Source organism: Hippocampus bargibanti, linkage group LG01 (assembly GCF_051943395.1).
Source record: "Hippocampus bargibanti isolate YZ-2025 linkage group LG01, ASM5194339v1, whole genome shotgun sequence".
In the NCBI taxonomy this organism is placed as follows: Eukaryota; Metazoa; Chordata; class Actinopteri; order Syngnathiformes; family Syngnathidae; genus Hippocampus; species Hippocampus bargibanti.
The window spans coordinates 19,004,587-19,029,617 of NC_142734.1; the positions used below are offsets into that span (position 1 = coordinate 19,004,587).

The 25,031-nt window shown below is 41.8% G+C and overlaps 1 long non-coding RNA gene across 1 annotated transcript in view; it reads right to left on the minus strand.

Annotated features, from left to right (window-relative positions):
* Window positions 1-1,956: 1,956 nt before the first annotated feature.
* Window positions 1,957-25,031, minus strand: part of LOC148903412 (uncharacterized) — a 37,041-nt gene continuing 13,966 nt past the window's right edge. The window contains exons 2-3 of the long non-coding RNA XR_016115179.1: window positions 4,012-4,097; window positions 1,957-2,652 (exon numbers count right to left, since the gene is read on the minus strand). This is a non-coding gene — a long non-coding RNA (uncharacterized LOC148903412). The remainder of the gene's footprint in view (window positions 2,653-4,011; window positions 4,098-25,031) is intronic.

Genomic DNA, 25,031 nt, shown 5'->3' on the forward strand with positions numbered 1-25,031 from the left:
ATAAGTGACTTTTTTCCTGTTTACGCCCCTGACTTCAGCAGCTGGATGTTGTGTGTCATGGTTACTTAAAGCTGACACAACTTCCCCTCATTATGTCCATGAAGACTCAAGGCCTCTGTACAGTCCTGGTTTCAGAACGCACATTCTATCTCGGTACCGGCTGGCTGCTTCGTAGACTTTGACATTCCTATTGTGTGTTTAGAGCAATCATGGGCAAACTACGTACGGCCCGCGGGCCACATACGGCTTTTTAATCCGGCCCGCCGAACTTGCCCAAATTATAGTACAAACAGTGTCTAAAACTCATGACAAAAAGTTAGCGAACAACAGGGCAGATACCTGAAAAGTTGCCTGCCCCATTTTTCACAACTTGAAGCACAATGAGACAACTAATCACATTAGAAAAACATTGTCACAAAGTATAAAGTTTTTTTTAAATCAAGAATGAAGCCACTATAAATGCTACGTTACTTAATTTACGGTAAATGTGCCTGGCTGTAGATTTTGCTGCAGCAGTCGCTTGTCATTGAGGTGCACAATCCAACGTTTGCATTGCTTCCTACTAGCCACTAAGCCCCTTTCATAAGTCTCACGTACACTTTACAGTCACGGCTGCTTCCTACTAGCCACTAAGCCCCTTTCATAAGTCTCACGTACACTTTACAGTCACGGTTTAATGTAAATTTACGTTTTGTAGCGTCACATATCTTGTTAGCTTCTTTTGAATCTTTCTTCTGGGCTGAGGTTCTGTGCATCTATTTTGGAAAATGACATGCAATTGCACGACTTTATAACGCTTGCGAATGTCCGGAAGAAAGAAGCAGGCTTCTGATTGGCTGCCGTGCCGAGTATGCAAATTTCAACTGCAGGTAGTCTATGTTTGTGTCTTTATTGGCGAGCCAGCCCGGAGACGCGCAGAGCTTGATCGCGCCGTGGAGTCGAGCAAGTCGTGCTGTGAAACTGTGGGATGCTGAGCAGGTCTCTGCGAGCGGTGTGTCTGTCCGGGTCTGAGTCCGAGATGAGTCTGAGTCTCTCTGTCCCACGAAAGCTGCTTTTATACCATTTTCAAGCGTGTGATATGCGTCAGGGTGAGACGCACATCAAGGAGATCAAGGAGATCAAGGAATTGAAAGACATTAAAGCCGCGGTGCGCACCGGTGACGCCACATGCTCGGCGACGGTACACTTGTATTGTTTGCGCGTGAAGGCGAGGGCGGTTGTGAGGAGTTTGTTGAGCGCGCGGTCAGGACAAACCATCTATGATTTGGCGGAATTTAACACAAGTAGGTATTATTGAGCTTGAATATTTCGTTGTGTAATAATATGTTTTGAATGTTGAAAGTGATTCCATTTTTTCAATAAATGTTGATTTCTTTAACTTTGCCCCTTCGATGGAAACTTATTAAAAACAGACGCAATCTTGATAAATCACAGTGCATATGTTATTTTAATCTATTTCCATTTCCTCCTCCAAGTATCTGCGAAATAGTATGTAAACGGCATATTCCTTGAGACAAATTTATTAACTGATCAGGGATACGTTTTAAATTTGAAAGACAGTTAATAAATTGGGTTGTAGTGTTCTTACTGTGCTATGAGGTTTGTACATACTACATTTAAAGGACAACCGGCACCATTTTTTGTTTTTGTTTCCCACTGACATGAGAAAAACGTTTTATAGCATCTAAAATACCCAAATCAGGCAGGCTGATATTTTTAGTTAAATGAAAAACACCAATAAAAATGACTTCAAAATGAATCCGGAAATGGTCAGTTTCAGAAGGTCCCACCCCCCTGTTCATGACGTCACGCCAAGACGTCTTGCCTTTGATCGAGAATCAAAACAATGGCTTCAGATTCGGAGATGTTTTCTTGTTACTCATCCAGTTATGAATATGATTCAAATAGTTCTGAAGAGGAAAGCATAAATGTTTGCAATTGATTCAAGGAGTCCTCCCATATCGATTCGAGCACTGTAGCACCCAGAAAATGCAGAAGATTGCGCCCAAGCTCCGTTGGAAATGGGCTGATTTGTCAGCTGGGAATTTGTGTCAGCGAATATCAAATAGTTGTCTTGGTGCAACACACAACGATTCACCATGGCGTTATTTATGTGTTTTCCTTCTAATTTCACCATCAACACGGATCAACACGAAGTTTTCAGACAATCAGAGTACCCAAAATGCATTGTATGTCGCTTTCTCGGTCAGGGGCGGTCCAAACGTGACGTCACATGGGGATCGTCATCAACTCGAAAACAAGACTTCATGAATATTCGGCGCAAGTCTTAAAACGTAAACTATAGCCATATACTGTGGAATTTTTGTAAAACACGCTCAGTCGAAGTCATTTGAAGTGATTTTATAAATTATGGACATAACTTGTAGTATTTCCGGCCCAAACACTCCCTCCAAATGCTCCTGGTCCGGCCCCTCTGTCAAATTTTTGAACCCAATGCGGCCCGCGAGTCAAAAAGTTTGCCTACCCCTGGCTTAGAGGAAGGTAGTGGGGGTATTCTTGTCAAAGGATCTTTCAAATAGAGCTATCTGCCCATGTAGGAGGAAGCAAAGTGCCTCTAATTGAGGTGCTTCTCTATACACTTCTTTCCCTCCAGCAATATGTTACAGCAGCTTCTTTTGTTGCTCATCAAACCTGTAAACAGGCAGAAAGTGGAAAGCACTTGGATTCTGTTCTGCTCTGCCGTTCTACAAAATGAAATTGCAATTATTGCTCTCTTCAAATCAACAGAAGATGTCAATTTTGTCAATTAGCAAGCCTCAAATTTTCTTCCTCATGTTTTAGATTCAATTAGTTTTGCTCGCATTCGGGTCACAATCGAGAATGCAAGCGTAGGTCAAGTGGATACTGAAGTAAGCTCATTTGAAAAGGATCCAGTTGATTTGGGAGCACTTGGAATGTCTTTGGAGAATTTGGAGCGCTGTGGCGTCCTAGCGAGTAGATTGGCCAATGCTATTTTTGGACCTACCACAAGGGTTAAGTCTTTAAAAGCTTCCCACGATGCTGATTGATCCCTTGACCCAGCTCTCCTTTTACAGCTGTGGAACAAGAGTTTCAGTGTTTTCACGTGTGGTGTGCAGGAAGTGACTAGTCAGGTTCAAGTGGAGCCCCTGTTCACATCAGACTGGAAACTTGCTTCCTGCCGTTTGCGGCTTGTAGGCCATGTGGCCGGGTCAGCACATCCTGGACTCTCCAGCTTATACCCACTTTTATTGGACTATGAATATGAAGAGGAGTCAGTTAAGTTTCTGTTTGTTTTCATCATTCGTCCCTTGAAACCATTCATCACGTGGTAGAGGCTTTGGAGGGTTGTGGACGGTGCAATTTTTCTCACAACTGAGTCATTTGGTCCCTGGTCTGTCCTTGCTTATCACACAGGAATGCAAGTATGTTTACATGTATCTCCTGAGTTAAACAAACATGGAATTCCAACCTATTCTCGTGCAAATTACCACAACCACAAGTGCCTCCCCATTCCTCGTTAAAAACAGTGCATATCAAAGATCCTCTATACCTCTTTCCCACAAATACAAATTTGGCAATTTTTCCTCACCAGGGCCAATGTTTTGTTTATTTGGTGATGAACAAGTTCAGATGAAAATTGTTCATCAGTGTGATCCTCACATTGTCCCAGCAAATGATAGTTTTATCCATCTATGGATTTATTCATCCCTGCTTCATCTTGTTTTCCTTCCCGTCTCACTGGCTAAGTTTGATACCCCAATGCCGTAAGGATTCCTTGCTTACTCATTTTCTGCTATGCACCACCTTAGTTTACATCATCTGCCGACTGTTTTCTCATTGCCTCAGCCCTTGAAATATATCCAAATAACCCAGAGCAGTCTCACTTTCAATTTAACTCAATTTCCATGTTTCCTTTCATAATTGAAGTATGATGACGCTGCCATAAGCTCGCCGGACGGCACAGCTGCGACTGTCGGCGTGCTTGACTGGATATGAATGTGCGTGTTTTGTCGTTTGTCCTCGCAGTACCTTCGGAGCATCAGGGCAAGTGAAGCATGTCAATCCAATATGGTGTCATCTGCACAGGTGCTGAAGGAATTACTCTGCATGTAAGTCTGAAATAATGGAGACAATGTCAGCAGTGATGTTTAGCAAGCGAAGAAACCAACCTAAAACATATTTTTGTTGGCATGGAGATGATGAGGTCACCTCAAAGAGCAAGCTGGTGTGTGCAAGTCTTCACAATTAAATACTATTCAGAGCATCAGTGACCAGGTCTGTCGTCTCATCACCGTCCGTATAGTATTTTTGTTTTTCTCGCTCATTCCTGTGGTTAAGGCTCCCTGCCTCTGGAGATACAGTTCAAAGTGGCAACATTGCATCTTTTTACGTTTTATAAGCAGTAGTTAGATCAGGAATGGGAGTGGACCAGCATCGTGGTGGCTGAGACAGACAGTTAAGCCACAGAGCCTGGGTTCTGTTTGGGGCTTGCATTTTACTCTTCAATGACAAATTGCATTGAAGTGAAATTATGAGATTATTACTGATTCTAGAAAGGGAATTTTTGTTGTGAACTCTTTGAGAATGTCTGTTCCAGTGAGTCCTTATTGAGGCCCTTTGCTCTGCCACCTAGACTAATTGTCTGCCCTTCCTTCCACAATGATTTCCTCGCCAAGGCTCTTCAGAGCTGGTCTTTCATTATACAATACTCAGGTGGCTTTGATGACAAGCACACAGTCATTTCACCCTTGACTGACTTTTTGACCCGAAAAGTGCTCGCTCAATGGGTCTGTTTCTATTTTGGCTACATTCCGCCTTGTTAACTTATTATTTATTAATTTCCTTTGTTGTAGTTAGCTCAAGCTATAGCAGCAGATTTGTTCTTTCCATCATGGTTGGAATGCACAGGACTCAAAGTCAAGGCCCAGGGGCCAAACCTGTCATCACATCATTTTATTATTTTTATATTTATTTATTTGAGTGGCGAATAGTCTTAATGCAACAATGTTATTGTTATTTTCATTGTATGTTTTATGCTAAAGTTGTTAGTTACAGTAGTCAACCTCTTTTATCACAATTGTAACTAAACTTATTTTAAATAAGTCTGAAAGTGAAGATTATAACACTACATTCTTTTCTTAAAGGGCAACCGACGTCACTTTTTTGTTTTTTAACTGACATCAGAAAAACGTTTTATAGCATCTAAAATACCCAAAACAGGCAGTATGATATTTTTAGTCAAATGCAAAACACCAATAAAAATGACTTAAAGTGTCCAAAATCTGCAAAAAATTGAGCTGCGAATTGGGCTTTTTTAGAAAGTCCCGCCCTCAGTTCGTGACGTCACGCCAAGACGTCTTGCATTGCTGGAGAATAAAAACAATGGCTTCAGATTCGAATAAGATGCTTTCTTGTTACACATCCAGTTATGAATATGATTCAAATAGTTCTGAAGAGGAAAGCATACATGATTGCCATCGATTAAAGAAGTCCTTCCGTGTCATTTTGAGGCATCTGGACTGCAATGTAATGTCCCACAAAAGAGGCAGAAAAATGGCGACCAGCTCCTGTGAGGAATGAATCAGCCCGTTTCCACAGGCTGATACATTCCTTGCATGGAGCTTGGATTCCCTCTGCTGGCGGCTTTTGGATGTAACACAAGGGTTTAAAAAAACAGTACAGCAAAATACATTGACGTGATGCAAAGAAGCTACAATGCGTCTTTTTTACGGTCAGGAGGCGGTCCTTTTCTGACGTCACGTGATGACTCGTCACCAACTCAAAAACAAGATCAATGTTCAGTGCGAGTCTTAAAACTTAAAATCTAGCTATATGCGGTGGAATCTTATTAAAATACGCCCAGTAGAAGTCATTTGAAGCCATTTTACAAATTATGGACACAACCTGTCCGGAAACATCAGTTGTCCTTTAAAGGTCAGTTTTATGATATCCTAAAAATATCCAAGATGTACCTCACCATAGATTAGAACATTGAAACATATTGTCTCCATAAGCACTACAAACTGGATTTGGATTAAAATGACGACTGCAACAATTAACGTTGCACCTGAGTTACCTCATTAGTAAATATGACTCTTCATTGATTGGTTGTGGTCATTTGTGCATGTAGGACCACTGTCATGTCACCCATTGACCTAACTGTACAATGGGGAATTGTCACGACTCAATTCTTTAGACAAAGGTGAAATGTTTATTCCTATTAGCCCGCCTCCACGTGCGATGTGGTATTGAACCGGATGGAAGCAAGATCGGCTGCTGCAAATTACAGCAGCTGTGGCGCCGTTGTGTCCTATGCCGATGTTGAAAAAAAATACAAATCAACTAGGGAGGCTGTGTAGAGGTGGGGGGGGGGCATGCAAACACAACTAAGTAAGAAGAGAAATCAATGAAGTCTGGTCAGATGTGAGGTAAGTTGTCCCTGTCGTTTGCTTTAGGGACATACACACTTGTTTAATAAGACCCAGAGCATCTCCAATCAATGAGGACCTTCCATATGGCTGTTTTAAAATCAATGTTACCGTTTGATACAGTGGTGTGCAGAATTGTGGAGAGGTATCTCGATCTCTGAAACTTTTTTACTTGAGGTGTTGAAATGAAAAATTACGACTAATTAGACTTTAGCATTTCATTAGCATAGCATTTCACTCATACCTCATCAATCTGCTAGCATCAGCATCAATAGAAACACAACATCAGTAGTTGTAAAGGTGGAGGGTTTTACGTCTGTGTAAGCTCTCAGTCGTACCGGAATGGTCCATCAATGAAAAGGTTTCTTCAGCCGTCATCTGTACTAGTATCTGTACACCTTACATCTGTACACCTTACACTGTAAGGTGTCGGACGTTTTGCCTCTTATACAAGAAGCTTCGTCAGAAAACTAGTCTTACTGATAGTTTCGGCTCTATATATATCCCTACTGTGCAGACGTGGCGGTGCCAGACTCTGCGATGATTGGTCCCTGCTCTCAGGTTGGGGGGAGCAGAGGACTAATCTCTGCAGCTCCACTGATTGTTTCTATTGTCCTGACTGACGACTGGCCTGATTGCCCAATTTGCCCTGATATCACCTCATCAGCGTAACTCAGCCTACGATCCAAATTGAACCTGAAGTTGAAGAATAGGGAATAAAACCAACAATTCTGAAGACACTAAAATGAGAGGAGTAGCAGTACCTTACATTGCAAGCGTTGCAACTACAAAGAGTCCATTGGCAACACAAAATTCCTACTTATTTCAAACCGATAAACACTTGAAGGCAAAAATTAGTGCATCCAAAAGATAGGCTGCCAAATGAAAAACAAAGTCATGTTGTTTATTCAATACATTGTCCATCCATCCATTTTCCGTACCACTTATTCCTCATTAGGGTCGCGGGGGGTGCTGGAGCCTATCTCAGCTGTCTTCCGGCACGAGGCGGGTTACACTGAATTGGTTGCCAGCCAATCGCAGGGCACACAAAGACGTGCAACAGTCACTCTCACACCCACGGGGACAATTTGGAGTGGTCAATCTGCCTGCCATGCATGTTTTTGGAGTGTGGGAGGAAACAGGAGGACCTGGAGAAAACCCACGCGGGCCCGGGGAGAACATGCAAGCTCCACACAGGGAGGCCGGACCGGGACGCGAACCGTCGACGTCTGCACTGTGAAGCCGGTGTGCTAACCACTCGACTACCGGGCCGCCCTTCAATATATTGTAAAAATGAAAATTGTAAAGAGCAATACATTGGGGAGACTAAACACATTCTCAAAAAAATACTTTATCAACATCGCAGGGATAATACGAGTGGGGCTCAATCGGCAGTACATATGCACCTAAAAGCTAGCAACCACTCATTCAATGACAATGAGGTTTACATCTTAGCGAAAGAAAATAGATGGTTTGAAAGATAGAAAAGTCCAAGATGGCGCCCGAGTAGGCAGCCGTCAGCAAGTGCTCTCATGAGCCTTGCTTTTCTTTTGTTGTTGTTTTTGTCTTTTTTTGTGTTTGCTTTTGTCACTTTGTGTTCTTGTGCGTCGTGTGGAATGGATACGGATTGTTTTTCAGCATTTTTGACCATGACATTCATCAAGGAGAAGACTGCTGAGCACTTGCGCCTTTTCGGTAGCATAAATATGCCAGTACTGTTGGGAGGAATGTCGGTGCCATCCGACTGCCATCGTGGACAGCTCTGGGGCCATTGTTCTTCTTTGCGCCTGTAATGGGCAGCATCTTCACAGCCCCGCTTTGTTCAGCGGAAAGGTCGGTGCTGTTGGACAGTGTGTGGCTGGATGGATGCATGGCTTGAGGAGACCGCGATAAGGAGCGTCAGCGCACAGCACCGATGCGTATGTGGAACTGTCGCGGCTTGGAATTGAAGCGGATTTATGTGGGACAGGAGATGTGCGACAATCTCTTTCGTCAATGGATGCAACAGTTGCGTGTTTGCTTTCATCATTTAGCTTGTAGCCGACGTGCACATTCCACCATGATGTCCCTGATCCACTGGTGGAAAGACGCTTTGATCCTCTCCTCTTTCATCTATAACTGCTTCATGTAGTTCAGAAAGTGGCTGCGAGAGTGGCTGCCTTTCCAGCTGCTCATGTATTTTGTTTTTCTACTTTCATTTCTTTCATCACTTTGCTGCTGTGAAATGTAAATTTCTCCACTGTGAGACCAATAGAGGTAAATCCAATCCAATCCAAAGGGGAGTAAAAGAAGCTAATTTCATAAAACAGCAAAATCCTTCCCTTAACCGTAATGGTGGGGTGAAGTTCAATTTGGATCGTTCATGCAATAGACTGCTTAGGCAACATAGGCTTATTTATGCTGATGAGGTGATACCAGGGCAAATTGGGCAATCAGGCTGTTGGGGTAATTCGCTATACATACATCTCTAAACATCACTTTCTAATCTTTGTTTACGGATTGAACTTCCTGATACGTCATATCCTGCCTTCCCTTACATGATGTCGCATCTACATTACGTCACATCCTATCGCGTCACACCCTGTGCGCCATATAAAATGCTCTCCCATGCCACCTATCGCTCTCTCTCTCTCCTCTCTGGCTCCCTCCTTAGCCGACACCGCAATGTCTCCGCTCTCTTCAAGATTAAACCAACTTTCTGTTCAACACCTGGCTTCCTGATGATTTAACCATCCTCTGCCTTCAACGCCCGTAGAAGCAATGAATCAGGGACGAACGATCAAAATAAACCCATTACAGGCCAGTCGTCAGTCAGGACAATAGAGCAATCAGTGGAGCCGCAGGGATTAGTCCTCTGCTCCCTCCAACCTGAGAGCAGGGACCAATCATAGCAGAGTTCGGCACCGCCATGTCTGGACAGTAGGGATATATATAGGGCCGAAACTACCAGTAAGCAATGTTCCCACTAAGATGCGCGCGTGCGCAATCGCGCACTGCTCGCACATACTCAGCACACAAGAACATCTATGCAGCGCACATTTTGCAATGTAACTCAATGAGTGACAGGTGTCCATCCAATAATGCCGTACAGTTCATGTACGCTACGCAGCCAATCGGAGCAGAACGACGCGAATGTGCCCTGCCCATACGCGCCGTGATACTGGCGTGAAACTGTTGTGTGGCCACAGCGGACACATTAGTGATGGGAATTCCGGCTCTTTTCAGAGAGCTGGTTCTTTTGGCTCGGCTCACTAAAAAGATGCGGCTCCTCAGTTTGTTTGTTTGTTTTTCCTTTAATTAATTAATTACCAAAAATCATGTAAAATTACGTGAAAAACAAATTACTCATGTAAAAAATACACTATATCAAATAATCTTATTTATATGGGTTGATTTATATGTGCACAGAGAGCATCCAGAGAGTAACCAGGGAACTTTCACTTTCCCTGTGGTTACTCTGGTTTGATGATCAGCTGTCACTAATTCGCTTTACATATTAATAATGCTATCATACCAACTAGTAAAAAATGTAATAATTGAATAATAATAACAACATAATGTGATAACATTTGTCCACCTGTCTACCCTAACACCCCTCCCCCATCTCCTTCTCACAGCTGCGAGTGTCTGTAATTCTCCCCTCCCTCCTCTACCATGGATATCGACCAATCACGTGCGGCTTTAACCGAAGACTGGGGGCGGGGAATAGAGGACAAAAAAAATTGGCTCCCTGGCTCCTTGTTAGGAACCGGCTATCCTCATTCACTTCAGAGATCCGGCTCTAAGAACCGGCTCGTTTGCGAACGACACATCACTAGTACTCATCTGATGTTGCTCATAGTGGTCCTCAATGTGCTCAGAGAGCTTGTGTGCCTGCTCAGACACATGAAAAATTAGAGGGAACATTGCCAGTAAGGCTTTAGTTTTCTGACGAAGCTTCTTGGATAAGAAGTGAAACGTCCGACACCTTCAAAGTAGTACTGATGACGGCTGAAGAAACCTTTTCATCCGTGGAGGGTTTTGTTTTATTTCTTGTATGTTGTCATTTTTTGGATTGTAGCTAGCTAGAGAACATACAGTGTCTAGCTCGGCGGTGAAATTGAGTTTAAAGTGAAGTTGCACTAACAGTGTCATTGACATGTGAAAATGTCTTTTTCTTACTATACCAACAAAATTTGCAACATTCAAATGGATATTTCTCAAGCAATAGCAACCTCACAAACATAATTAATGCGTTCGTGGAGACCAACTGCCGGTGGCTCCCACATCACTCTTTTTTCCCTTTCCAAATTTCACTGAAATAATTACATGGCACTGCTGAGCAGGTCACACGAGGAGCCAAGAAACTGACTGGTTGAGGCACAGGAGGGGATGGCTGACATGAAATGGAATAATAGCTATAAACTCACTGACACACATTGATGATAAACCTCCAACATAAAATATCAGTCTGGATGAAATGAACTCAGGTTCTCTGGCTTCTCATTTGTGTTTTGCTTTATTTATTTTTTAAACAAAGGGAGCAACTGAGACAAAGATGAAAGAAGCAACTTTGCAGTGGCATTTAGAGAAAGCTAAGCCAAAATGGTTACCCTTGTTCATAGTTTTCTTAGTTGGTAAAAAGGATCCATCATATTGTTAATGTAAGACTATTCAGGAAAAAGCCACAAAAAATATCAAATCAGGCTTCAGGTAGAACTCAGGAGAGTGAGCTGTGGGGTAAGAATGACCTCCTCCCACAGAGTACTGCAGGAGCTGGTTTCTCTCTTTTGCTGATAGTTTTTTTTCCAGAGTTGCAGACCCCTCTCAGTCATCTGAACAGATTGTCCTCCCAACCGTTCCTTGGCATCAGTGAGTGGCGATATCCTTGCTCATTTGTGAGGTGAGAACAGCTCTGGTAAGGAGGGTGACCACGACGCAAGTGATCATTTGGTTTTTTTAAGAAGCGCATTTCAAGAGTCACAGAAAGCATATTTTGGCCTCTGCCAACTTGTTCAATGATGATCTGCAATAATAATAATAATAATAATAATAATAATAATAATAATAATAATACATTTCATTTATCAGCGCCTTTTAAATCTCTCAAGAATCAGTATCGCAGGTGGGTTGCTCCCACCTCCACTCCCATACTCCTTGAGTGTATTGATGCCTGCTCCCCGCAGCATTCCCTCCGCTACCAGGTATGACGAACTGCTATCTTGCTCCTGTGACTCTTTTGTCATTTATCTTGCAGCACCATGCCGTCCGACTGACTGCACAGCACGGTGGTGCGCTGTGACAATAATTTGCACTGATCGGATGCCTCCGTCTGCCCCACTTGTACAAATGGTGATCGATTATTATGCAGCAGAGCTATCGACTGAATTTCTGTGTGCGTGCTGTGTCACCTCTTTGGTGACATGCAGTTATCCATACGCTCGGGTTAAAAATGTTCATTCAATAGTTTAATTTCCTGCCAAAATATACCTTGAAATGACAATTTTTTTTGTAATTATCCTGAGTAAAATATGTCCCTCCTAAGTTAGTACTCATCACTGTGCCTTGGAATAATCCACTTTTCTGAAAAGCATCATTCTCCCAAAAAGATGAGGAAAGACAACAAAGCCATTTTAAACGATGTCCCAAGATTGACACTCTAGTGCTTCTGATGTCGTGCTTTGGTAATGAAATCCACTTTTCACAGATGTCTTGCTGGAAAAGCATTAAAGCACACAACATTCAACTTTGAAAGGCAAAATAGTAGTACAATTAATGCATGCTTGGAATCTGGAAAGTAAATCTACTCGCTAAACAGAACCAGACTACAGTATATCATACATCAGTCAGGAAGAATGAACTACAAAAGTTTCAATATTGTACCCAATATTTTTATATAACGTATTGTTAACAATAGAGTCCAAAGTGTACAATTAATGTATTAAATATTATGTATTATTCCATTATATATATATATATATATATATATATATATATATATATATATATATATATATATATATATATATATATATATATATATATATATATATATATATATATATATATATATATATATATATATATATATATATATATATATATATATATAGAGGCTGTGTCCTGGAGGGCAAATACATCCCCCTAAGATGGCTCCACCCAGAGAGAGTCTTGGCCCCACCTGGTGGAACGCAGCAATTAAAACCACACACCTGCAGCTGATCAGGGCTTGATTGGCAAGCAAGGCTCTTAAGGCAGAGAGCCTCTGAGTGTGGAGCTCGGGGAAAGACAAGCTCGATTGCTGTGCTCTGTGAAGAAGTTGATTGCTGCGTGGAACTCATCGCCAGCTGGGACCACACGACTGGACACTGGATTTGAACCTAGCTAAGGTGGCTAGGCTACATGAGGAGGACGTCAAGAGGGGTGAGGCCTAGAGACTCTTGGAAAAGAACTCCGTCTTCAGTTTTACCTCAGAAGAGACTTTATTTGGATTTAAGTATCAGAAGAGACTTTATTTTGATAGGTATTGGAAGAGACACTATTCAAACCTTTGTTGCTTGTGAATTCCCCCTGGAACCCTTGATTAAAACCTTTTGTTTGTATCCAAACCTGTCGTCCATTGCACTTCTTGTCCTGTCCCGATGAGAGCTAGCCTCTCATGATATCACATAATATATATATATATATATATATATATATATATATATATATATATATATATATATATATATATATATATATATATATATATATATATATATATATATATATATATATATATATATATATGTATGAATGTCTCTCTGTGTCTTTGTGTTGTCATGTTATGTTATGTTATGTAGTTTTTTTTTGGTCTTATGACTTCAAGACGGCGCCGCGAGAGTGGTATATATGGATAGATGGAGATATATATGGATAGGTATAGGTATGGCGTTTTCATGTTTATTATGTTTGTTAAAGTCATTATAAGTGCCTTGCATGCTGGGTCCGAGAGGACAATAATTTCATCTGTGCTGTATGTGCTGACATATATATATATATATATATATATATATATATATATATATATATATATATATATATATATATATATATATATATATATATATATATATATATATATATATATATATATATATATATATATATATATAATAGTATACAGTAAAGTCTCGTTATATCGATATCGGATATATCGATAGTCCCGGTTATATCGATACTATTTCTATGCACGCACGGAGAAAATTGCATGCAAACAGGGTCGGATATATCGATAGTCCCGGTTATATCGATATTTTTTTGGACTCCCTCGAATATCGATATAACGAGACTTTACTGTATATATATATATATATATATATATATATATATATATATATATATATATATATATATACCGTATTTTCACGACCAAAGAGCGCACCGTGTGAAAAGGCGCAGTCTCATTTATGTGTGCCATTTCTGTATTTAACACACACATTGGGCGCACCGGATGAAAGGACGCAAGTTTTATATACCGGTACATATCCTCTGCTGCCATACGGGCGTCCGCCTTACCAGAACATACAGGCGTATTTAAAAAACAGATCGGGAGCAAAACTGAGTTTGATAGTGCTTTATTTATGAATGACAAAGTAAGAACATTTTGTAATCATCGCTCAATAGGCGTCGGCATGGTAAAAACAAGCACATTACCGGTAACCGAATCGAACAATGCGCTAAATCAAACATGGCAGTTTCGCTTTCCTCACTGTCAGGTATTTTCTGTGCCGTGCGGCTCCTCGGAAATAATGCCGGCTTTTCTGAAAGCTCGAACCACCGTGCCAGCAGACACGTTAGCCCAAGCATCCACAATCCATTTGCAAACTGTGGCGTAACTCGCCCGGTGCTGCCTACCACTCTTCGTGAAGCTGTGGTCTCCTTCGGTCATCCATCGCTCCCACGCCACTCGCAGCCTCACTTTGAACGGCCGGTTCACACCGATGTCCAGCGGTTGGAGTTCCTTGGTCAACCCACCCGGAATCACTGCAAGCGTAGCGTTCATCCGCTTCACTTTGTGCTTCACATTGTCTGTGAGATGCGCTCGCATAGAGTCACAAATCAGAAGTGACGGTGATGTGTGGAAAAAACCTCCCGGTCTCCTTACATACACCTGCCTCAGCCACTCCTTCAATATATCCTCGTCCATCCAGCCCTGTTCGTTTGCCTTAAAAATGACGGCTGCTGGAAATGTCTCTTTAGGCAAAGTCTTTCTTTTAAAAATCACCATCGGCGGCAGTTTCTCTCCGTTCGGATGGTGACAGTCGAAACGCTCCTATATATATATATATATATATATATATATATATATATATATATATATATATATATATATATATATATATATATAAATCATGGGTGGTGTCCGTTCCCACATTTTTTAGCTCGGGTCCGATACCAGAGGCCAGGAAGCTTGAGGGTTCTGCGCAGTATCCGTGCTGTTCCCAGCACTGCGCTTTTCTGGACCGAGATATCCGATGTTGTTCCCGGGATCTGTTGAAACCACTCATCGAGTTTGGGGGTCACTGCCCCGAGTGCTCCGACCACCACAGGCACGACTGTCACCTTTACCTTCCAGGCCCTCTCCAGCTCCTCTCTGAGCCCTTGGTATTTCCCGATTTTCTCATGTTCCTTCTTTCTGATGTTTCCATCACTCGGGGCCGCTACATCCACGACAACGGCTTTCCTTTCCCCTTTATCTATGACCACAATATCTGGTTGGTTGGCCATTACCATCTTGTCAGTCTGTATCTGGAAGTCCCACAGGATCTTTGCTCTATGCCTTTCCAGTATCTTTCAGTTTCCAGCCTTGGAGGGTCTGCTCTGCTGTTATAACCCTGCCACTGAGCGTACACTTTCGCAGGTTGTGTTGCGAACAGCCTGTTTATTCTTCTGGCCTCATTCTCTTTCGTGTACCTCTTTAGGCGACTGGACAAGGCCTGGAGCATTTGTTTGGCAGTTTCGAGTGCTTCAGGTATGGTTATCTGCATGTACCTCTTGGGTATTGGCCTTTTATTCACACTTCTCTGGGTCTCCGTCAATTGACTCACATCTTTCCGAGCCGCCTTGATCTTAGCCTCCAAGCGTCTTTTCCATTGTGGGTAATGAATCTCGTGGCTCTCATGGTTGCTCTTGTCGCCAAGCATCTCTAGGATCACTGATGCTGAGGCGTATATCAGCTCATTGGTTTCCGTGATCGTTCCGGTCGGGATCGTTCTCAGTGCTGCATTCACAGTTCCCATGAGACTTTCAGGTGGTACTTCACATAGCCATTGTAATCGGTTTCTTAGTTGCCAAGTTTTCATTCTTGCCATGATCTTATCTCTCAGGTCAGTTGCTGCTTCGCTCAGCATTTCATTCATTGGGGCTGGCTTCCCAATCTCATCATTCATTGGGGCTTGCCTCCCAATCTCTGGATGAACCTCTTCCTCTGATGTGGCAACCTGGGGCCCTTCACCTTGGAATTTGTGTTGTACCTCATCAATCTCAAGTTGTGATAGCAATTGCCGTTTGTGGATATTGGAACACTGAGCTACTAGTTGTTTCGTGGTCAACCGTGACTGTGGGTTTCGAAGTAACCATTCAGCCCCCATTCTCCACATGTAACCCCTCGGACTAGGCTTGCTTGAGTGGTAGCATTCCAACAGAGCCATATTATCGCATCTCCGCTTTGTTCCAGTAGCCTTATCCGATGCCTTATCAACTGAGCTATCCAGCCGCTTATATATATATATATATATATATATATATATATATATATATATATATATATATATATATATATATATATATATATATATATATATATATATATACAGGAAAGTCTCGTTACATCGATACTCTCGGGTGTCGGAAAAAATATCGATATAACCGGACTATCGATATATCCCATCCTGCGGCATGTAAATTTTCTCCTTGCGTTCATAGAAATAGTATCGTATTAAACAGTACTATCTATATAACCAATATCGATATAACGAGACTTTACTGGATATATATATATATATATATTTATATATATATATATATATATATATATATATATATATATATATATATATATATATATATATATATATTTATATATATATACAGACACCAACCATGGGGGGCGAGACAAGTATTCCATATATATATTCCATATATATGTAACGGAGTTGTGCGCTTAGATTATTAAATTATGACGGAAGTGACGCAACGGCGCACAGTGTGGCACTATGTCCCGCCCATAGTTTCCAGAACAATCTCGAGGAGATTCAGGGTGAGTCGCAATTTTCTGTTGGTCTTGATTAACGCGCATTTTCATGACAATATCTTATTTTGTTTCCCCTTTTGTACTGTCTAGTGTTATCTAATTAGTTCCCTTATTCATTTCGAGTCCAGATTACTTTTTGTGTCATTATTTACTTCACGTTTTGTCGAGTGGAACTTTGGAGCACATGTGCTTTTCTATCGCAGTTAATCACAAGACGAAACCCATGCGACTTCACCCATCCCTTCTGCCATACTGTGTTGCAGGTAATAATTGTTTCATTTCGTTTTTATTGAACAATATTTAGTTTCTTGTGTCGTGTTTCATTTGCCCGTGAGTGTCCGTGGCGGGTTGAACTGCGCGCCAGCCATTACAAGCGAACCGCGTGTTCTGCCGAGTCTCCGCCCATGATGCGTTCAGGGACATCTTGTAAATAACAGTGAACTTGTGTTGTATTCTCTTTTTCTGTAAATAACCACTATACGATCACACGTTGTTAATTATGTTTTGTTATCTACAATGTTTTGCATTTGAGAACAATCTCGAGGAGATTCAGGTTAATCACAAGACGAAACCCATGCGACTTCACCCATCCCTTCTGCCATACTGTGTTGCAGAAATAAAAGAAATAAAAAGACACATCCACGCGTCTCGTCTTCATTAATACGGCAGCATCGTGGAGATGAAGACAGTCACTGTTGTGACACCCGTCACACACACACACACACATATATATATATATATATATATATATGGAATACTATATATATATATATATATGGTTGGTGTCTGTATATATATATATATATATATATATCTATATATATATATATATATATATATATATATATATATATATATATATATATATACAGACACCGTTTTTGCTCGGGTCCTCCACTAACGCAAGTGTCCATCAAATGTGGCATATACCAAGGTGATGCACTCTCCCCACTGCTATTCTGCATAGAACTGAACCCCCTCAGCCAGATAATCGCCAAGACAGGCTATGGATACCGCCTCAGAAATGGAGCTACAATCAGTCACCTCTTCGACATGGATGACATAAAGCTGTATGCTAAGAGCGAAAGGGACATAATCTCCCTGATCCATACAACCAGGATCTACAGCAGTGATATCGGGATGTCATTCGGGCTGGAGAAATGTAGTCGGATGGTGAGTAAGAGGGGCAAGGTAGTCCACACTGAAGGGGTCTCACTCCCTGAAGGAACAATAGCAGACATTGAAAACAGCTACAAGTACCTTGGTATACCACAGGTCAATGGAAACCTCGAACTAGCAACAAGGAAAGCGGCTACAACCAAATACCTCCAGCGCGTGGCTCTTCTTCCAAGATGTGAGCGACCGTATCGAGAATGAACCAGCCGATAATGAGATTTTGATGAACTTTGAGAGCGAGCATGAAGCGGTGGTCTGTCGCAACTGGAGGTTGCACATCTCGATCCCCCTGGCGATGAGTAAGATACGCATCCATATAGAAAGATGCAAAGTTGAACGATGGAGGACACTGATTTGCTGTGGCGACCCCTTCAAGGGAAAAGCCGAAAGGAAAAGAAGAAGATTATGATGATGATGATGATGGTTATTATTATTATTAATATTATTATTATTATAATTATTAATGGTAGTTGTAGTAGTAGTAGTAGTAGTACTAGTAGGAGTAGTCGTAGTAGTCGTAGTAGTGCTGTTTATGCTGTTGTTACTGTTGCTATCGTACCTAATAAATAAATAAATAAACAAATAAATAAAAAGCTTCGGGACAATGCGCACATTTTATTCCATTTATTTACTCCAACCCCAGTTTCAAAACCCTGTGCGGTCACCACTCACTCTCATTGCATTACACGGAACAACATTTTAGCAATCAACTACATCGATTATTGTCATCCTCTCACAATGTGTTTGATATTGATAAGTGCAGTTTAATCAACCATATTGATCACTTAGAACTGCCTTGTGCAGCTGGGACGGAAGAGTGCTTAAAAAAATGGGAGTGTTTGAGTCCCCTGTTGGAGCTACATTAATGAGTGCCCACTCAGCTTGCTCCCCCTGCTCACAAAACCTCTCCTGTAACTCTGCTGAGCTCTCACCCAACCGATACTTTTTGAACAAATTAAACGAAAAAAAAAGTTCATTTTGGTGGAATTTTCAGTTTTCAGTGTCTTGTTGTGCGCCCACATGAAGATGTTGAGAGCACTGATTGTGCGGGCATCGACAGTGATCTGGCAGTCAAGACTTAATTGATTGCTCCCTCCCCCATGTTGGTTGGTGGTGGTCAAGCAGACTGATCAGATGTAACCTCCACTACAAATGTCCGTGCTGACCACTGCCGTTTGACAGACTGTCATAGGTGAAGGGTCACAGAAACCCCTTCAGGCTAAAGTGGTTTAATTCATCACGTTTGCTCTGTTTCTTTCTGGGAACACATAGACTGCCTGACAGATTTGCTGATGCTAACCGACCTGTCTTACTCCAGACCTCTCGTACTTATCGAAGACTCACCTCTGCCTGACCGACCTGCTGATGTTTACTTGACATTACCTTCTACATTAATAAAAGATTATTTCTGCCACTTGGGCTGAAAACCTCTTGGACCTTTACACCATCATTGAACGTTCTATGAAAACTCTCAATTTAATGACTTTATTATTTTGGTTTTTGAAGAAGATTGAGTTATTGGCTGACTTTTGACATGCCCATCACCTGCTGTGAGGGTGTGCTTAAATTGGCTGAACTCTACTCTAGGTAGCAGTGACGTGCGGTGAGGTTCATGGCTGGTGAGGCACTGACGTCATAATAGTCAGATTTACAAACATGAACTCTACAGAGTAGTTTATTCACCATTTGATTGGCAACAGTTAACGTATTTTGTTTAAAATTTCATGTTAGCATTTTTTATATATACAAACTGTAGCATAGAAAAAAATAATTAAAAAAAAGTTTTTATCGTGTTACCTTTAGTCCATGCGCCGCTCCTTCTGAAGAAAGGCATCGATAACTTCTTTGTAGAAGCCTTCCTTATCTTTCTTCAGTTTTAAAAGTCTCTCTGTCTCAACGGAGATCACTGCCAGTGAAGAAAGTCATCCTTGATCAGTCCTGTTCCGACTGTATGTTTTCAGTGCTGAGAATGACAATCTCGTCTACTTCTCCAGCAACAAATGGGGCTGCACCGATCTCCTTTTTAATGTCATTTCTAATGACATCACCAACTGCTTCAATTAAATCGTTCTGTATTCTGTTTCACAGGCTAGAAAATATAGTGGATGTCCCAAAATGACTCGCTAGTCTGTCATCTTTCTGAGCAAAAGCATGTAATAGTTCAACATAGTTGCCACGATGAGCAGAGCCCTTACTTTCATCATTTCCACGAAATGCCAGCTGTTGTTTGGCAAGGAAGCAGGTGGCATTGATGAGATCTTTTAAAACCTCCCGGTTCTCCTTTACCTTAGCATTGTGGATGCTGATGTTGAGTTTTCACTCATTTTTGATGAGGCTCCGTTGTAAATTTTTCAGGTCACAATATCCCATTTGAGTCCAGACGTTGTCACAAATTGAGAACAGAAGGCAGGAAAAGCAGAAAAGGCGGTTTCTTGCTGGACATCCACACAGCCAGCCTTTTCGTGTGTACCAGTCCGCCTGAAAAGAGCGATTATTGTGTCCCGTTGTCTGAAGCAAACCTATTAGCTCCGGTGTTGGTCTTCCTTTAATTATTACCTCCTGCTTCGATTGAAAGTCCAGTTTAGAAAATTATTTCAATTTAGATATGTAATCCTCCATTCTGAAAGTGAGGCCAAGCAACATGAAAAAATGACTGCAGGGTTGCACTTTACTTGCTAACTGTTTACTGTAGCTTTCTGTCTCTAATTCTATTATTCTGCAGACGTGGAGTAAGAAGTACCTCTGGAATCACAAGCGCCCCCTGCCTGTCATGAGGCGGGAGAACTGTGTGCCTCACCTACGCACAGCGTTTTGATAAAAATAAAACAAAATAAACACTGGAGTACAGTGTTTATAATGTACAATGACTCTACATTATATACACCAGCTAAACTGTAGAAATTTAGTTCATATACTAAACGTGTTTGAACGCAGATATGCAGAAGGACAGCAATGCGGTCTCACTGCAGAGCAAGCCAGCACAGTAAGCATAGTGATTGCGCAATCCATAGTGAGGATCAGCCGGCTGGTGCCTCACTGCTCGTCTCTACTTAGTATTTGAACGGTAAATGTGAAAATTCAGCGATTTAGAAAAAAATCCCAAAACGGTGAAGTTAAATGGACAAGAACTTTAAAGTACAAATCACTAAATACATATAACTGTTTAATTTATTTTTTCATTTGATATTTCCATGACAGCTTTCCATGATGACAGGTGAGGCACTGCCTCCCCTGCCTCCACTGACTGCACGTCACTGCTAGGTAGCAACCTTTCTTGTATTTCATTTTGATTTACGTCCCTGTTTCTTTTCTAGTTTTTGCCTCATGTCATTACCTCTTCATCTCAATAATTTTCTTTTCTCTGGACAAACAATTTTTGACCCATTGATGCAGTACACATGCTTTCTGTGCAACAGCGCTTGCTCCTAGCCGAGCGAGGTGCATTCAGAGGGAAGAAGAAAAGCATCAGTCCAATGGCCCACCCGCTAAATCCTCTAAATTGCACCTAACTTGATTACGATGAGACAATTATACCTTATTAGCAAGGGTATTAAGGCATCTCCTTACTGGGCCTCATTGTAGGTGGTTGCATTTCTGACCTAATGTAAGCACTTCCTATTTGCCAGCTTGTGACCTGCCAGCCATTACCACAGCTGGAGGAAGAGGTGGGTGTGCAATTATAATTTGACTTGATGTTTCATTTGATTACATTTTCATCGGAGGAGCTTGAAAGCATCACAACGCAAACACTTGTGATCTCTCGTTTCTGTGCTGAAATCAGCTTTTAAGGGAGTCTAGTTACTATTTTTTTGGGCGGAAAACCCTACTCACACGCAACCATGTTAGAGATTATCATAAACATCTGCTCAGATATAGCCATATTATTAGTATGCGATTATGATGGAATCAATCTACTAGTACCACCATTACTCTTTGCAGCAGTTCATTTGCACGGCAACACGTTTCAAGGAGGAAATCATGCAAACACAAGCAAACTCGTTGGAAATCTATAGAGACTAAAAACAACATTCGTAAATAGCACGGAAATCACTTTACACACACCATTTTCTGCGTGTGAGGGGCAAAAACGGGACCAAGTACATAATCTGTGTTTAATGGATGTTAATGCAGGATTACCTGTCAAAGATGCAACATCTCCCACCCAATGCAACCCTAAAGATATTACATTGGTTGGAATAAGGTTTTCCTGGATTAATTATGAACAGGCATGGTGATGTTTTTGTGAGCTACTTGTTTTTACAGAGACTTTAGGATTAGAGGATTTTGCAGCAGGGATCATGTCAAATTAACACGAAACATGTCTTATTTTAGGCACTTCCAAGGTGAATTGTAAACAGAGCTGGATATTTTTATGTTATTCCTTGATCATTTTAAAGTAAAAGTAGAACTATACATATATGGCTGAGTTCACTGACCAGGCCCGACCCTGATTAGCTTCCGAGATCAGACGAGATCGGGCGTACTCAGGGTAGTATGGCTGTACATATGTGTATATATATATATATATATATAGGGGCGGCCCGGTAGTCGAGTGGTTAGCACAATGGCTTCACAGTGCAGAGGTCGCCGGTTCGCGTCCCGGTCCGGCCTCCCTGTGTGGAGTTTGCATGTTCTCCCCGGACCCGCGTGGGTTTTCTCCGGGTCCTCCGGTTTCCTCCCACACTCCAAAAACATGCATGGCAGGCAGATTGACCACTCCAAATTGTCCCTAGGTGTGAGTGTGAGAGTGACTGTTGTACGTCTTTGTGTGCCCTGCGATTGGCTGGCAATCAATTCAGGGTGCCCCCCGCCTCATGCCCGAAGACAGCTGAGATAGGCTCCAGCAACCGATCCGGTACGGAAAATGAGATGAGAGATGAGAGATGATATATATATATATATATATATATATATATATATATATATATATATATATATATATATATATATATATATATATATATATATATATATATATATATATCGTCTCACCCCCCAAGGGTGGTGTCTGTCCCCCATTTTAGCTCGGGTCCTCTACCAGGAAGCTTGAGGGTTCTGCGCAGTATCCGTGCTGTTCCCAGCACTGGCTTTTCTGGACCGAGATATCCGATGTTGTTCCCGGGATCTGTTGCAACCACTCGTCGAGTTTGGGGGTCACTGCCCCCAGTGCTCCGACCACCACAGGCACGACTGTCACCTTTACCCTCAGACTCTCTCCAGCGCCTCTCTAAGCCCTTGATATTTCTCGATTTTCTCATGTTCCTTTTTTCTGATGTTTCCGTCACTCGTGACCGCTACATCCACGACAACGGCTTTCCTTTGCCCTTTATCTATGACCACGATATCTGGTTGGTTGGCCATTACCTTGTCAGTCTGTATCTGGAAGTCCCACGGGATCTTTGCTCGGTCATTCGCTACTATCTTGGGAGGTGTTTCCCATTTTGAGGTTGGGGTTTCCAGTCCATACTCCGCACAGATGTTTTGGTAGAATATGCCAGCCACCTGGTTATGGCGCTCCATGTAGGCTTTCCCTGCCTGCATCTTACACTCTGCAGTTCCAACAGTTCCAACTCCAACACATGTTGGATTGTCTCAGGTGCCTCTTTGCACAACCTACACCTTGGGTCTTGCCTGGTGTGGGATATCTGTGCCTCTAAGGCAGGGGTCGGGAACCTTTTTGACTAAGAGTGCCATAAAAGTAAAATATTTAGAAATGTTTTTCAGTGAGAGCCACTCGCACACGCGCGCGCACATACACACACACACACACACACACACACACACACACACACACACACACACACACACACACACACACACACGCATGCGCGGCCACTTTTCAACAAAATATCAGAATGTATTATTTAAAATAACACTGTGATAGTACTCACTGTTAACATGAATGGTTTTCCGTTCCTCGTGATTGGTAAAAATCCAGGCAAACGATCGGAATGAAATTCAACTTGCCGGTCCAGAGGCGAATTTACTGCTAGCTAGCCTGCACACGGCTCATAAGCTTTCACACTTGCTATCTGCAATATACTTCTCGCAGAAGTATGTCGATGTTAACGTTAACATGGGGCTTGTTAAAATGTCACTGACATTCGACTGGCATCGATGGTATTGTTTCATTGCAAATTAGAATCAGAACATTTTATCTCCTCAAAGGCTAATGCTCCGGTGCATTCAAGCTGAAGTGCACTCGTTGGGCTCATTTAAAGGGGCGTTTCAGCATGCGCTTTCGGCCAACCTAGGTCAGTGTCATCCAATCAAAATGGCGCTTTCCGCCAACTGCAGCCCCAACGGGAAATGAACGGAAAAAAAAAAAAAAAAACGAGAATATGTATTTAGTTTTATCGGCGAGCCATATGCAATCATCAAAAGAGCCATATATGACTCGCGAGCCATAGGTTCCCGACCCCTGCTCTATGGCTTTGTTGTTCAGGGCCTGCTCTTGAGCAACCAGAATGAGTTCCTCTGTGCTGTCCATTTTAGGCCATGCCTCTTTAGCCACTGATAGGACTTCTTGAGATCAGCCACTTCAGTTATGGTTCGGGGGTACATCCCATGTAGGGTCTTTTCCTCCCATGATTGTCCCTCTTCCAGCACCTCATCCTCTGTTCCCCATTGATGTTTCATCCTGGACAGTGCCTCTCACACTCAGTAGTCCCCGGCCTCCTTCCTTAAGGCTTGTGTACAGTCTCAGGGTGCTGGACTAGGGATGGAACCCACCATATATATATATATATATATATATATATATATATATATATATATATATATATATATATATATATATATATATATATATATATATATATATATATATATATATATATATATCAGTGCCGTGCAGTCAGTGGAGGCAGGGGAGGCAGTGCCTCACCTGTCATCATGGAAAGCTGTCATGGAAATATCAAATGAAAAAATAAATTAAACAGTGATATGTATTTAGTGATTTGTACTTTAAAGTTCTTGTCCATTTAACTTCACCGTTTTAGGATTTTTTTCTAAATCGCTAATTCACATTTACCGTTCAAATACTAAGTAGAGACGAGCAGTGAGGCACCAGCCGGCTGATCCTCACTGTGGATTGCGCAATCACTATGCTTACTGTGCTGGCTTGCTCTGCAGTGAGACCGCATTGCTGTCCTTCTGCATATCTGCGTTCA